A 10647-nucleotide genomic window follows, 5' to 3' on the forward strand; every position below is an offset into this window, starting at 1 on the left:
AGCATGTACCTATAGTTAATTACAGATAAGCATTATTCTCCATTTTCCTTTTTGGTTTTGTTTTCTTCTCAAATAGTGTTACAGTATGATCTCAGGAAGCCCAACCCCTGCTTCCCAAGAGCAAAATGCACCATTGTGGTCAGTTTTCTTTGTTTATCAGTTTATTAATCTTTAAACATGAGCTGAACTCATCAGAGTTAGAAGTTTTGTATGATTTCACTAAGTATTTACCTCAGATCAAATAAGGATAGGCCCAAGAGAAAATGTGAATTATGATCTTGAATAGATAATAATTGCTTTATGACCCTTATTCAGCTATAAATGTAGTATTCATTGGATGTTCATGTACAACTTAAATGTGTACCAAGAATTACCCTCAGTACATAAACCAAAATATTCTAAAGGGATATCTTTCTAGAATACCAAACTGTCTGTGGTACAGTAGGTCAGTTTTCACTGTACAGACAAGTGAAGCCACACCTCCAGTGAAATCTGTAAAAGTAATAATTCCATTTAGAAACATCACTGATTTTTGGAGTACTACATAATGTTCAAAGAATTTCCATGAACATCATCTTATATTTAGTTTGTAATAGCCACTTAGTATGAAATGTTCTAATATACTTCCTTTTCACATGTTATAACATTTAGTCTTGGGATTCTTCATAGATAGCTCAGTCTTTGTAACCTAATCCATAGCAGGATATGAAGGATTCACTACGGTGTAATGCTTTCAGAAATTTTTTAAAAAGTAAATGCCTCAGGCTATTCATTATTTCCCAGCTCTCTTAGATCTATCCTGACACATAACTTAGAAAGACATTCTGTTATATTTCTCAGAAATTATTGTCATTTAATATCTTACTTGCATCAATCTCAATTGTACCTTACCCATATAACCCTACCTATTAAAAATTTTTATGATAAAAATTGCTTTGAAGATCCTATTCTCTATGTTCAGAAAAAGAGTAATTCTTGTATTTGTAAGCTACTTTTGAACTTAAAGGCAGTCTTAGATATTTTATCTCATTGGACATATATGCTTTGAAAAAAATAAAATGATAAACATGTGTGATATACAGCTCCTTTCTAGCCCTTTAGATGGCTTTCATAGTAACTGATCTTGCAGAAATGAAGATAGTCTAAAGATACATTTGTGCTTCTCAGTCTGACAGACTACTGGAATAGTGAATTCCAAGGAAATGGGAATCTCTTATGAATCACATTCTGGAAGAAAAATAATAGGCCCCAGCCAGAACAGAGATTTGTTTCCCCAGAAGAGATTTCATAAGAGTTCTAATAACCTGTCAGTGCACCTTACAGGAGGAAAATGAAGCCTAGACAATAACAAGTCAATGAAAAATGGAACTACACCTTGACTAGAAATGAATAGATATTCATATCCATGGCTCTCTGTTTAAACTTTGAAATCACCTCAGATCCTATAAGACAAAGTTGGGGTGTTCACTAATATGTAAAGGCCCTAATTCTTTGTTTTTCTTCCCAGTATAGCCACATGAAATAGATGTTCTTTTTCTGATTTTTACTATTAATTTGAGTACTTTAATGACTTAATAAGGATGGGTGCCAAACATGGTTTGGGGCACAGGATATGACCCCAAATTCAATAACATCAGCATGGAGTTGAGCTTCATACAATTGTTGGTGGTCTAACTTATATTAGTTATGTTACTTAAGGGATTCTACCATAATGTTAATAAGCTGATTTGACTTTCATGAAAAGTATATGAATAATCTGTTCTTTATAAAATATAGTACTGCATATCTACTTATCACATACTAATTTTTATAGTAGAATCATAAAAAATCAGAACAGTATGAATAACGTTTAAAAAGTATTTTGTGTAGGACATACCCTAATCTGTTTATATATGCAAAACCTAGTCCTACCCTAAAACTGAAATCAAAAATTCTAAAAGTGGAATGAAGAAAACAGAAGTTTCTGTTGTCTGGAAGGTTGTTGAGAACCTTCAAATACTAGGAACTATTATTGCCTTACAATGGAGGTGATTTTCCTAGTATTCAGCTGCAACTTAGACTGAAGTTCTGTACCTTTAGAAACTCCAAGAAATCTTTTAGGCAATTAGCATACCATTTAGAAAGTAATTCAAATTAAAGGAAAAGAACAATGGAGTTTAAATTATCATTAAAGCATACTACTGTGCAGTGCCCTGTATGTGGTGTTTAAAAAAAAAATATATATATATATATATAAATTGATACAGTTTTGTAATAAATATTCAATCTGTAATGATGAGCTCTGTCAATCTTAGAAAAATAAATTTTTGAGTTTAATTAGAAAATAGATTTCTCTTTAAATGTGAGGTGAAAGCTGGATAAAATGCACTTCTGTCTGCATTTTGGGAGGTGCTATTCAAGAAATGTCATTGTTATAATTTGAAAAGTATTATTCACAAAGAAGACAGATTTCACTTCAGCAGCTTTGACTGTAAGAAGACCAAGACATAAAATCTGAATGCAAGAAATCGCAGATGATTGAGCTTTAAAATTATCATACATCTTTAAAGTTAGCTCAAGAGTTATAGTCAAATCCCAATCTGTCTTAAGCAAAAAAGAGAAACCAGGGAGTCTTTACAATATGGGACATTTCACTTGATGTAAACTTTAAAAAGTTAAGAAAGTTTCCTATTACATGGTGCTTGGCTTGTGTTGCCTATTCAAGAATTATGGTAGGGTATTTTTAGAATACTGAAGATGTCAAGATAACATTGAATTAGATTCATTGTCTTAGTGTCTTCCATGGGTTTAAATCAGCCAATTCTATAAAGTGGCAATCATCCAAAATCTATTTCACCCTGTTAAAGAAAGAAATTTGCTCTGGGAATTCTCAAAAGGGTATTTCAAAACTTAGCTGTACATAAAGCTTGCCAGAATAGGTGAGATCCCATCAGTTAATGTCTTCAAGGAGCAAATGATTAGTTCATGTTGGAAAGACCATACCAAATAAGGACAGAAGTTTAAAATTTTTAATTCAGTGCACAGTTTGCTCTTAAGACAATGCTTCAAACTGACAAGCCTCAGTGGTCTACAATCATGTTTTCCAAAGAAAACTCTTTAGATATCCAATAACTCTGACTTCTATAAAGAACTGGCTGGCTATTAGTTGTTCATTGATAATATCCTTTTGTCATTTAGGATAATTGGAGTCCTCACCTTAGTTCATGTATCCCTCTTCACTGAGAAAATCAGTCCTTTTAAAATTGTCTGTGTGTGTGTGTTTTGCCTGAATTCATGTTTATGTATCATGTTTTTGTAATATCTGCAGAGGCTAAATGATGTTATCTAATCTTTTTTTTTTAAGGAAATTTTTTTGTTAGGTATTTTCTTCATTTACATTTCAAATGCTACCCCAAAAGTCCCCAAGACCAATGTTATCTAATCTTATGGAACTAGAGTTTCAGAACCAAGTCATCCACCACCACGTTGCTGCTAGAAACTGAACCCTTGTGTTTTGCAAGTAGTGTTGTTAATTGCTGAACCATCTCTCCAGCTTCACAGTTTGGGTGTGTTTTTACATTCATAACTTAGATGAAAAAAGAGGACAAGTACAAATGTATGAGTTCTTGTGAATCCTAATCCCGGGAACACTGGCTATAAAGCAGTATAGATTCAAGACATGAAGAATAAACTACACAAGGGGGAACTGAGGGAATATATGCAAGGATTACATGAAAAATTAAACAACAAAAAGAACCCAAGATTCCAATCAATAAGTGGACTAATGAATTGAACAGACAGTTCTCAACTGAAGAAACACAAAAGTAAAATAAATAAATAAATAAATAAATAAATAAATAAATAGTAAGTGTTCAACACTTTTAGTCAGCAGAAAAATGAAAATTGGAAGCACTTTGAAATTAACTCTCACCCCAGTCATACTGGTATCCAGGAAATAAACAAGTGAAAAGGTATGCTAATGTGAACATGGTAAAGAGGAACCCACTACTGCAGGGAGTGCAATCTGGTATAGTCACTGTTGCAATCCACACAGACGGTTTGCAAAGAAACAAAATAAAAATAAAATGCTGAAATAAAGGCTCAGCAGGTTAGACCATTTGGTGATTTTAGCTAGGACATAGGTTGGTTTCCTTACACCCACATAGAAGCCTAAACCTCAGGATTTGATAAACTATTCTGACTTCCATAAGCTCCAAGTATGCAGTGGTGCACATACAGACAGACAAAACACTGATCAAAATAACAGTAAATACATGAATGAGTGAATGAATGAATGAATGAATGAGTGAATGAATAGATGAGAGCCTTAAAATTACTTTATGACCCAACTATCAGGAATGTCTTAAAGAATTCTCTATCACATCACATAAATATGTGCATTTCTTTGTGCAATAAAATGGAATTAGCTTAGATTTCCATTTGCTGATGTTGAAAGTCAGGTGATAACACCAAGATGTTGCAAAGCAAAAATTTTGTTTGCTTGTTTGTTTTTCAATTTTTATTATTTTATTTACATTCTCGTCCTTGCCTTGCATCTCAGTCCCCCTCCCACAGTTACTCATCTCATTCATCCCCTCTTTCCTCCAAGAGGCTGCTCCCCTCCCACCAGGCCTCCCCTTCCCTGGGGCCTCAAGTCTCTCCAGGATTAAGTACATATTCTTCCTCTAAGGCCTGATGAGGCAGACCTCTGCTATATTTTTGCCAGGGGCCTTGGACTGGCCCATATATGCTCATTGGACTGTCTTTCCTTCAGTATCCTCTCCATTTTTGTCCCTGCAGTGGTGCTGGTATAACTGGCAGTCTGTATGTTGGAGAATGAAAATAGATTCATATTTGACTCATTGCACAAAACTCAAGTCCAAAAGGACATGCATGGTATGTCCTCACTAATAAGTGGATAATATAATGCCCAAAAAAGTACAGAATACCCAAGAGACAGTCCACAGAACACAAAAAAGTCAACAAGCTGAAGGCCCAAGTCAGGATGCCTCACCTCCACTTGGGAGGGGGAAGAAAGCAGGAGTAGGAAGGGAGAGAGGAACCTGGGTGGGAAAGGGGCCAAGGTGGGGAAGAGAGGAACATGATCTGGTATTGGGTTGGGGAAAAGGAGCTAAGCCCTGAGGGCCAGCAGAAAGAATGGAAACAGGCAACCTTGGGGGGTAGGAAATGGGGGAGACCATACAGAATGTAACAGAGACCTAGGGGGTAACAGAGTCTCAGGACTCAAAGGAAGGGACCTTAGATGAAAATCCGTACGGTGGGAAGAGGGATCTTGCAGAGCCCAAATTCAATGGAAAGACAGGGCATCAAGTGAAGGATGGGGTTGTCATTCCAGAGTCAAAACTCTGACCCATAATTGTCCCTGCCTGAAAGAACTGCAGGGACAGAAATGGAGAGGAGCCTAAGGAAAAGGAAGTCCACCGATAGGCCCAAAGTGGGATTCAGCTCAATGGGAGGCTCCAAGGCCTGACACTATTACTTGAAGTTATGGAGAGCTCACAAAATAGGGACCTATAATGACTTCCCTCTAAAAGACCAAACTAGCAGCTGAAAGAATCAGATGCAGATATTTGCACCCAACCAATGGACAGAAGTTGCTGACCCCTGTGGTTGAATTAGGGAAAAACTGGAAGAAGCTGAAGAGGAGGGCAACCATGTAGAAGGACTAGCAGTCTCGATTAACCTGGACCGTTGAGATTTCTCAGACACTGGACCACCCATCAGGCAGCGTATACCAGCTGATATGAGGTCCCCAGCACATATACAACAGAGGAATTCCAGGTTTGGATCAGTCAGAGATGATGCACCTAACCCTCAAGATACTGGAAGCCCCAGGGTGATTAGGGGTCTAGTGGAGTGGGAGGTAGGGGTGGGGACATCCTTATGGAGACAGAGGGTAGAAACGAGGTATGGGGGAAAAGATTAAATATTGCAACCCATAGGAAGAACAACAATATTAACCAATGAGACCCCCAGAGCTCCCAAGGACTAAACCGCGAACCAAAGAGTACACATGGAGGGACCCATGGCTCCAGCTGCATATGTAGCAGAGAATGGACTTATTGGACATCAGTGGGAGGAGGGGCCCTTGGTCCTAGGAAGACTAGATGCCCCAGTGTAGGAGAATGCCAGGGTGGAGAGGCAGGAGTGGGTGGGTGGGTGGGGAAGCACCCTCATAGAAGCAGTGAGAGTGAGGATGGGATAGGGAGTTTCCAGAGGAGAAACTGGGAAAGAGGGTAACATTTTAAATGTAAATAAATAAAATATCCAATAAAAAAGATTAAATAAAGAAAAGATTTTTTAAAGCATTTACTTGTTTTAGTATGTATATGTATGTGTGTTTGCTTGAATGTGTAATCAAAGATGTATGCTGATACATGTACAGGTATGCACAAGTGCATGTGAAGACCTAAGGTTAATTAATATCCTGTCTTCTTTGATGACTCTATACATTTTACTGAAATAATATCCCTAACCTGAACCTAGAGATCACCTACAAATCTAGTATAGCTAGCTAACCTACTCTGATGATTCTCTGTCTCTGCCTTACAAGTGAGCTTCAACTCTTTCAATGGGTGCTATATATTGAATCTGTGATCCTTTTACTTGTGCAGGAACTCATTTCACCACAGAGCAATTTTCCCAGCGTAACGAGATAGTTTTAAAGTTTTCTGCATTGGTACCCAATTTCTAATTTTAAATTGAAAAAGAAACATTCACATAATTGAAGTAAAAATGTAAAAACTAGGGTTTTTTCCCTCTAGATATGTATCCTCTATGTTAATACCGATTTGAATGGAATGTTTAACTTTTTTTTTTTTGAGACATGGTCTCACTCTGCAGTTTGGAATTCACTATGTAGACCAGACTAGTCTTAAATGCACAAAAATATCAACCTGTCTCTGCCTCCCATGTGCTGGAATTAAAGATTTGCACCACCAAGTCCAACCATTTAATTATTTAAAACACATTATATTTGCATCAGTTTAAGGTATGTAGTCATTAAATGATATTAGCATAATCATAATTATACTTTGCCATACACTAATTTAATGCTGAATCAATTATAGAAGATAGTGGTTAGCCTTCATTTGGATTGGTAAATGATAACTCCTCTTATCCTCATGAAAAAAATGTAGTGGTAATTTGACTTTCAATTTGGCTGAAATAACACAGATATTTTAACTTGACACTGAGGTTATTTTTATATTTTCTTTGCTATTTCATTGTTGTCCCTATAAATTTTTCCATCTTCATTTTCATCCTCTCCTACATACAACAAACAGGTCTCCAAAAGCCCAGGGGAATTAATAGGTTGTTTTCTTCATAGCAGTTATCACACCATCATAGTTCCTTATTTGTTTATGTTAATGAGAAACAAATCAAAAAGCTGCAGAAGAGTATCTTTAAAGACAGTCAGTGGCTTTATATTACCAATGTTGGAAATTATAGGGATTGTGTCTAGAAAAAGAGTTAACAATCGAAAATACACAAGCATACACATGCTTGAGCGAGTGCACACACACACACACATACAATTTCTTATCTGTCAAAATAGAAAGATGAATTTTATTAAGGATGATTAGAGGTAAAAGGAAGATATGCAAATAAAAGGAACAAATTGAATCCAGTCAAGTTTCTTAAGTATTTCTTTGTGATTTGACAATATGGATCTTCAGATAAATCCAGAATCTTTCTTACAGTATAAAGATAATGCTACTTTTTATTAAACTTTTCATAAAAGCTACTTTACTTTCTAAGTTATTCGACCTCAGCAACAAGGATTTGATAAAATGGTGAGATTAAGCTGTAGGGTTAAGCTGCTGATGTCTAGACAACTTAGAATTCAATTCAAATAGAAATCAAAGCCCTCAGATGGGTAGGATACTGGTTGTATCAAGTAAAATAAAGACTGTAGACTTGCATAACTGAAGGCACTTAAACAATTACTTATTTTCAATGTATGACTGCTAGAATATAGCATCTTGATTCAGTGCATAAACCAAAACGTATAGAAGTGCAGTAGTATTCTGTTAGATGACAACATTTTTCTGGAGTGTTTATTTCAGAACCCGTTTAAATATAACAAAAACAGTTGCACATCTTTCTGAGTGGGTTCATTTGATTGGATTGGAAACAAGCTGACACCAAGATTTCCCCTAGAAACTTGCTTGTACTACATTGTTATACCATTGCTAACATCTTAGGCATCCAGCTTACTGTTAATCATAAACTAGTCTTAAGCATCATGAAATTCCTCTAATGGGGTTGGGGAAAATGTTCAGAGGCTAAAGGTGGTTGCATTCCATCCTTGGCACTCACAAAAATTGACTCCTAACTGTTGTTTACTAACCTTCACACATGTGTTATGGTACAAATTCTGTGCTCCCAAACAAACAAATAATTGTAAAAATAAAAAAACTGCACACTCTATTGTACACACTTGAGAAATAATAGAACCTTTTAACCAGATTCTCTAAGTAGTCTCTTCTAGAATTTACCTTTTTCCTTTAATGTCAGAAGGTTTCTAAACCTGAGATTATTAAAAGAAATAATTTGCAAGTGGAAGAAGTTAATCCCAATTTTAACTTTTGTTGATATTGTGCAGCACAAAATCAAAATATATATATTTGCAACTTGTTATGAAATACATCAGCTTGTGAATTAAATTGCCAAATGGACAGTTAAGATAACTGACAAGACCCTTTCCTTATCAGTAACGGCAAAAGTTGGGGTAATTGTGGACCTTTTAAGTGGAATTGAAGCATCCTCACTTTGACTGTTCTTATTTAACTTCTGTAGGATTTAACATGGGTATGCTATACTTTTTGGCTAATATCCACTATCAAGAAATACATACTATGCATGTCATTTTTGGTCTGGGTTATCTCACTCAGGATGTTATTTTCAATTTCTATCCATTTACCTACATTTTATTTTATTTTCAGTTTTTGGGTTTGTTTCGTTTGTTTTGTTTTGTTTTGTTTTGTTTTGTTCTGTTTTGAGACAGGGTTTCTCTATGCACACTGGCTGTCCTGGAACTCACTTTGTAGACCAGGCTGGCCTTGAACTCTGAGATCCACAGGCATCTGCCTCCTGAGTGTTGCAATCAAAGGCATGTGTGACCACTGACAGCCTGGTTGGCTTGCTTTCTCTCTCTCTCTCTCTCTCTCTCTCTCTCTCTCTCTCTCTCTCTCTCTCTCTCTCTCTCTCCCTTCCTTCCTTCCTTCCTTCCTTCCTTCCTTCCTTCCTTCCTTCCTTTTTTTGAGTGAGTTATTTATTTTCTTTATATTGTGATCACAGCTTCTCCTCCCTCTACTCCTCTCAGTCTCTCCATCTCACCTCTCCTCCCTGCCCCATTCAACTTCTCCTCCCTTTCTCAGAAAATGGGAGGCTACCTATAGATATCAGCCAGCCCTGGCATATCAAGTTTCTGTAAGACTAGGATCATCTTCTATTGAGGCTAGACAGGGCAGCCCAGTTAGGGGAAAGGAATACAAAGGCAGGCAATGTAGTCATTGATACCCCTTCACAAATTTGCATGTCATCCTTGTTCAGGGGCCATGCTAGCCTTCTCTATATCATTCCAATTTTAGTATATGTGCTGCCAAAGCAAGCACAAAAAGCACATTTTCACCCTTAGTGAGTTTTTGAACTCAAGAAATAGACAATTTTCCATTCTCCAAATGTTCTGTTTTCCACCTCTCTCTCTTTCTGTCTGTCTCTGTCTATCTCTGTCTGTCTCTGTCTCTCTCTCTCTCTGTCTCTGTCTGTCTGTCTGTCTGTCTGTCTGTCTCTCTCTCTCTCTCTCACACACACACACACACACACACACACACACACACAAACACATTCATTCATTTTAGGGTGGGAAGGGAGAGAAGGATGGGTGGAGTGGGAAGAGGGAGGAAGGGAGAGAAGAATCCAGGGAAGGAGGGGGTTAGTGTTGATTTGGCTAAAGGAGAGAAAGGGAGAGACAGAGAGACAGAGATAGACAGAGACAGAGAGAATACATTTGTATTGCTTTGGCTAAAGTTTGGGTTCATTGACCCCTTTCCACTCTATGAGACAATAGCTGGAGGATAATTCTAGTAACCGGATACCATTTAGTAAAAGGATAAGAGACTCTAATAGCAAAGCTTTCCTTGGTTACTACTGTGCCACAAGCCCAATTTATCTGGTCACATAGTTAAGGGTTTTCTTGTTTTGTTTTGCTTTGTTTTGTCTTTTGGGGGATGTTTATTTGATTTTGTTTTTAAATCATAGGTAATATTTTAAATCTCTACAAACTGTTTTCTTTGACATCCTAATTTCTGAGGGGAAATAAACTGTTCCAAATACATAATCCAAGTATATTTGAATGCTGGTATGTTTCTCAAATATTTAAGTATTCTTTTACATATTACATGTACTATCTAATGAATCCTTATCTTTCTTTTAACAGATTTTTATCATAACTAGATTGAAAAGGCATATAGCATTTCTTTCTCCTGAACTCAGCTTCAAATTAATGTTTCTTGTTTAATTTTTTCCTAATAGGAATGATAAGAATGAATTTAACCAGCTAAACCATTTGCCATAGCATTATTTCATAAATAAAAATAAGATGTTACAGAATTTTGAAATATCTACCTTTTCCCTACAATT

General features: G+C 36.4%; 1 non-coding gene across 1 annotated transcript; it reads right to left on the bottom strand.

Moving 5' to 3' along the window:
• Nucleotides 1–9513: 9513 nt before the first annotated feature.
• Nucleotides 9514–9620, bottom strand: LOC115030119 (U6 spliceosomal RNA). The gene has a single exon (XR_003835747.1). It is a non-coding gene; the product is annotated as a U6 spliceosomal RNA (small nuclear RNA).
• Nucleotides 9621–10647: the final 1027 nt, after the last annotated feature.

Source organism: Mus caroli, unplaced genomic scaffold (genome assembly GCF_978045245.1).
Source record: "Mus caroli unplaced genomic scaffold, Mus_caroli_1 scaffold_5, whole genome shotgun sequence".
Lineage (NCBI taxonomy): Eukaryota > Metazoa > Chordata > Mammalia > Rodentia > Muridae > Mus > Mus caroli.